The sequence below is a fragment of the Pteropus alecto genome, unplaced genomic scaffold, assembly GCF_000325575.1.
Source record: "Pteropus alecto unplaced genomic scaffold, ASM32557v1 scaffold73, whole genome shotgun sequence".
NCBI classification, from domain to species: domain Eukaryota; kingdom Metazoa; phylum Chordata; class Mammalia; order Chiroptera; family Pteropodidae; genus Pteropus; species Pteropus alecto.
Window position 1 is genome coordinate 86952 of NW_006436284.1, and position 5510 is coordinate 92461.

Here is a 5510-nt window from a genome sequence, read left to right on the forward strand (position 1 = left end):
AAAGAGTGCTCACTGAGCTGTGACTTAGGGTGCCTAGTCTTGTCTCTGCCATTAACCAGCTGTGTGACCCTTGCTGCGTTAACTGACTTCTCTGACCTCAGTTTCCTCCTCTGTAAAATGAAAGATTTGAACTTCAATAAATATCTCTATGCTTTAAGAGTCTATGAATTGCATTCCCAGCTCTACACTCAATTTAATGACTTGGCTTCTTTGTTTATAACCTGGAAAACTATTTAGCACCTACCAGTAGCCGGAGGATCAACTGGGGAGTAAGCAGATCAGGAATCCACTACCTAAGTGGCACCGAAGGAACCCGGCCTAAGTATATGACGAATCCGCGCAGGGGGTGACTTTAGCACTTCTTTCTGCAGAACCTAGGCCCCGACAGACTCACCCGAAGGAGCTACCACGGTGGTTTTCTGGAAACTTCCCTTGTGTTTGGGAGAATTCCTGGGTCGCGATCTCCCAAAGACACGAAAATCTTTGATCAAGACGCTGGAGCGGCTCAGTTGGAGGCGCGAGTTGATGGGAGCTGTGTCAGCCCTCTTTAGGCTGTGTCGCCGCTTCCCAGCCAAGCTCTAGGAGGGGTCCTCTCTGCGGCAGGGCCACCCGCCCCCTCCTCGAGTGTCTGCGATGAGTGTCCCCGCGCCGCGCGACCTCCTCCCTACCGCCTCTCTCTTCTGGCTGCCATAGAAACCGGCCTACTAGGTCTAGGCCGGCGCCTCATGGCCCGACCCGCCCCAGGTCCCCCATCCTCCTGGCCAGCCCCCCGCTCTGGATTGGTCCTTCGGGAAACGCTGCGAGGCTCCTAGGTCCCAGCTGCGAGGCCCGGGCCGGGGCCGGCGGACGGGGTTTGCCGCGGCCGCTGTCAGGTCAGCAGCCCTTGACAGCTCCGGGAGCCTCTGGCGCTAACCCCGGGCCGCGACCCCCACGCACCTCCCGCGCTGGAGGCCGCTCCAGCACCCATCACCCAAGCGTCTGGCGGGGCGCCACGCGGCGGAGCCCGAGCCGGGCTCGCCGGGAAGGTGAGTGAGGGCCGCAGGGCTCGCAGCCAACACCTCCACTGACCCGCGCTTTTCTCCATCAGGCTGCAGACCTGGGGGGGTTTGGGGAGGGTCGCCTCTCCTCCCTGCGACCCCAGGGGCAGAGGGTGACATATTCTCGGCGGAGGTTTGGGTGAGTTGGGGTCAGGAGAAGGTTAGCACTTCTTGGGGGCGTCTCCTTCCCAAGCTCATCCGCGCGCCCGAGGAGAAGGCGTTAGCGCGGGAGGCGAGGGTGTGCTCGAGAGTGTGGCCCGTGCTGTGTGCTGTGTACTGTGTGGCGCCCACGGGTAGGTGCGTGTGTGTCTCCGCGCCCGGGTCTGTGCGGGCACCCGTGTCTGAGTGCGTGCCACACGAGAGCGGAGGAGGGCAGCCTAGCGCCTTCCCTGGCGCACACCTGGTGCGCGAGACCGGAGCCCCAAGGCGCCAGACCAAATCTGCATAACTGGGGCTGAGGACCTTGAGTGACCCAGGCTGGCAGTGGAGGGAAATGACAGCCAAGGACTGTGGCCCAGGGAATGAAACCTCCCACCACTCCCTACACCACGACTCTCCCTAAAGAAAGATGTTTCTTTGGAAAGATTGTACAAGTAAGGAAGAACCTCGTCTCCTCTTCCCGGACGTCCCTTCTGCAATAGTAGAAGCTCCAGGACCCGGGGATAACGACCAGGAAAAGAATACAACAGAGTCTTTAAAAGGCTTGCTGATCAGCTTTTGCGTGCCTGACACAACATCTGGGCAGATGGAGAGATCAAGACAACAGATAAAGCGCTTTTAGCCCTAATAGGGGCAGCTAAAATTCCGCCATCTCCCGCCCCCCCTCCCTCCCTGAGTACCGCACCCCGCGCGCGGCCACATCCCATACAGCACCCCCCACACTTTCATCCTCCTGAGTTTAGTAGACAGGAGGGTTCTCTGTTAGACCCACCCTCCCCCAAACCCTATTCCTCATCTCGTTTCAAAATGAGAGCGAATGAACCACATTCTAAACTCTTACCGGTGCCATTCAGACAAGTTTGGAAATTAAATCGCGTTTGCACCAGAGGCCACGGAATCCAAAGGGGAAACAAACAAAACCAGACCAAAAAATTTCGTCCAGATTAAGTCAAGATTTCGAAGGGGAATCTAAAACTAGTATTTGTTTATGGCAATATGGTGTTTTTGTTTATTTTTATTTTTTCGAAAAATATGTATCACTCAAGCTTGCATCGTCAGTATTCAACGTGATTCACAGAAGCGCTTCAAAAGATGGTTTCTGTTAGTGTTGCAAAAGCACTTCTAATTTGGGTTGCCATGGTAACTGAAAAAGTCGCCCTGCACTGTTGAGCCGCTGCCTGGCTGGAACCAAGAACTGTTCTTGAGATTGCCTCAAGTCCCCTCATGTCGCCATGGTAATAATAATTGGGCTTATAAAATATTGTTTCATTTTTTAAGTACTAAACGCTCAAGCCATGTTGTTTTTTTAAATTTTATTTTTTCACAGTTTGCTGTTTGTAAAATAGATCTCTCAGACAACTGAAAGTAAACACTGCCCTCCAGCCAACTAGTCTTGCTGGCCCAGCTCTCTTCCCACTGCTCACAGCACTAAGGGAGAAGGAAGGAGGGTGTTTGATGGTCAAGGAATCCTGGCCTGCCACCAGATCTCCCTTTCCATTTAGCATTTAAATTTGGAATCCTAATTAGCTTTCTAATTAGAAGATGGGCGAATGTGGGTGGGAGGTCCCAGAATGAGGTTAATGGGGAAAGAGCTAAGGCCAGCTCTCCATGGGCTAGTGTTTTGTGTGCTGTTGAATTTGCCTAGTTAAAGCCCTCATGAGTTTATTTTTGGCTTGACCACTGTTAAGCCGTAAGTTTGGAAAAACCTTCAGAGAGGCCTTCTGTGTTAGGAAAAAATGTGGATTGGATATTTAGCTGAGGAATGTGCTTTTTTTCCTAATAACTAACCTGCATTTAAAATAAAGGCAGGTTTGTATGAAATTTAAATTTCCAGGTAATAACTACAGATAGACCATAGAGCCTTCAATGCTCTTGGTTAACCTTAGGTTTTCAGTTAAAATGGATTAATTTGGGGGGGAAGCAATGGCACCATTCATATGTTTTAAATAGAAAACATTGGTACCTCTGAAGAACCGCTTTTCTTTACACATCTACAATTCCTGAGCAATGAATCCTATAAATCAGTTTTATACATTGATAACATATGATTGAAAAGTTTAAAAGAAGAAAAGATTTTGTCTTACTAGGTTAATATTTTCAGCCAAATAGTTTCATTTTGAGAAAGTTAAAAATTAATATATTGTGAAATCTAACTTCGTTCTTTGAATTTCATTATAGTATTTCTCTAGGGAAAAAGAGCCCTAATTCATGGGCTGATTTTCTTTCAGTTATTGAAAGGACAAACTTTATAAAATTAGTCTCATTCTATTGTTGTCATTTCCTATTGTCATTCTAAAAAAAAGTTCTCTAGAATTGAAGTTTTAAATTTCAAGAGAAGAAAAAATATTCAAATTACTTATAAAGACAATAGTCTACAATTTGAATTAAGCAGATCTGAGTTCTTAAATTATTTTCTCTCAAGAACTTCAAAGATAGTTCAGTCATTATTTTACAGCATCTCAAAGAATATTCACCAATTTTACAGGTGGGCAAGTTGCATTCAAAAGACTGTCATTTGAGCTAACTACTTAGAAAATTAAGAGACAAAAATACATGCGTATCCACCAGGACTTGGAGAGTATTGAGGCGAGAATAGAGATAGGGTGGGGATGGCGGGAAGAATTTAAGATTAGAGAGAAAAATAAAGTTACGGTCCATGGTCTACAACCATGCCACCCAGAACAAGTCCGATGTCTGATCTGAGAAGCTAAGCAGGGTCGGGCCTATTTAGCACTTGGATGGGAGACCACCTAGGAAGACCAGGTGCTGTAGGCAAAAACAGAGAAAAGAAAGAAAGAAAAGAAAGAAAAGAAAGAAAAGAAAGAAAAGAAAGAAGGAAGGAAGGAAGGAAGGAAGGAAGGAAGGAAGGAAGGAAGGAAGGAAGGAAGGAAGGAAAACACCCAAGTTGGAGAAAAGGACGCTAAAAAGAACTCTGCTCTTATCTTTCATAAAGAACAGAGAACTTGATGGTTGATCAGAAAGCCCCAGTATTCCATTTAGCAAAATCCTCTGACTTGGGAGGCCTGAGTGGCAGATGGAAATGAATTCCACCTCACTGCCTCACATCACAGTGCTGTGGGCTGAGGCAGCTTTCCCATTTCAGATCTGCCACCAGGCCTTCTTCCCAATTCTGAAACCTCCAAGAAAGCTTTCTACATCTCTGTTCATCAGGACCACGTAGTTGAGATAATTTGTTGACACAGTTGATTATGTAATTGCGTTTTGTTTTGCTTTTAATGGTAAGTTTTTATTTTTTTAAGTTTCTTAAATTGTTATCAAAGTAATTCATTCATCTAATTTTATGAATTAGAGCATATTGAAAGATTCTAACAAAAACGACAGTTCCCCTCCTCGGATACAATTACTCTCTGCTCTTAGCTGTTGGATTACTCACCACCCTCTTTCCAAGTAATTTGCTTATATGGCTGGTCCTTGACCTACCAATTTTAGACAGGATCTATGTACTTTCTCTTATTATGGGGAGAATATAGCTTTCTTACTCTATTACCTCCAACTTTCCTCCTTTAATTTAATTTAATTTAATTTAATTATTTTTTTCCCTCCCTTTATTTTTGTAATATAGCCAGTGGAAGGAAATCAGCCAGTGCACTGTTAGCATGACCCTTTATTTGAAGATGCCATATATAGGAAAGCTCCTGGGAGTGTCTGGCTTGGGGCTAAATGTTTCTTAGGACTTGTCCAGAGCAGCCAAAATTCTGCTAGTTTCAGAAGAAGTTGGTCAAGGTTGGCTTCTTGACTAACTATGGGAAGAGAGAGGAATTGTTCTTGCAGATTAGTAGCCGTTGCTGGGGGTATTTTGGTTTTTGTACAGGGAACTAAGGAAAAAGAGTCCGGGGCAAAGTCTTGTGCTAGGATGGTGAAGAGGAAAAGCTGCCATGAGCAGGGCTTGTACACGTCTCACTGGAAAGTTCTGTCCTACCGTGCCTTTCACAAGTGATATCACAATTTTAATAAAATCAATGTCGAGTTTGCATTATGACTGTGCAATTATTGTTCACTGCAGGGCCAGGTTGTGAGCTATGAACGTATTTCTTTTTCTGTACAAGTTCGTTGGAGAAAAAAATTATTTTTTCATTTGTTTAATTTTTAGGCACCTATTGCTGTTTCTTTTCAACTATTCTAACAGCTCTGTAAAACATCTCTCCTTGGTATTTTCCCCACAATGAAATGCATCGAACAGTCATTAGTTGCTTCCCCATGCCACCCCAGCCCCCTAGAATGGAGCTCTCAGTTCCGCAGCCTGAAGCAGTTCTGTTCTAGCACGAACACGCACACTGGCATCCTGAGATTTCC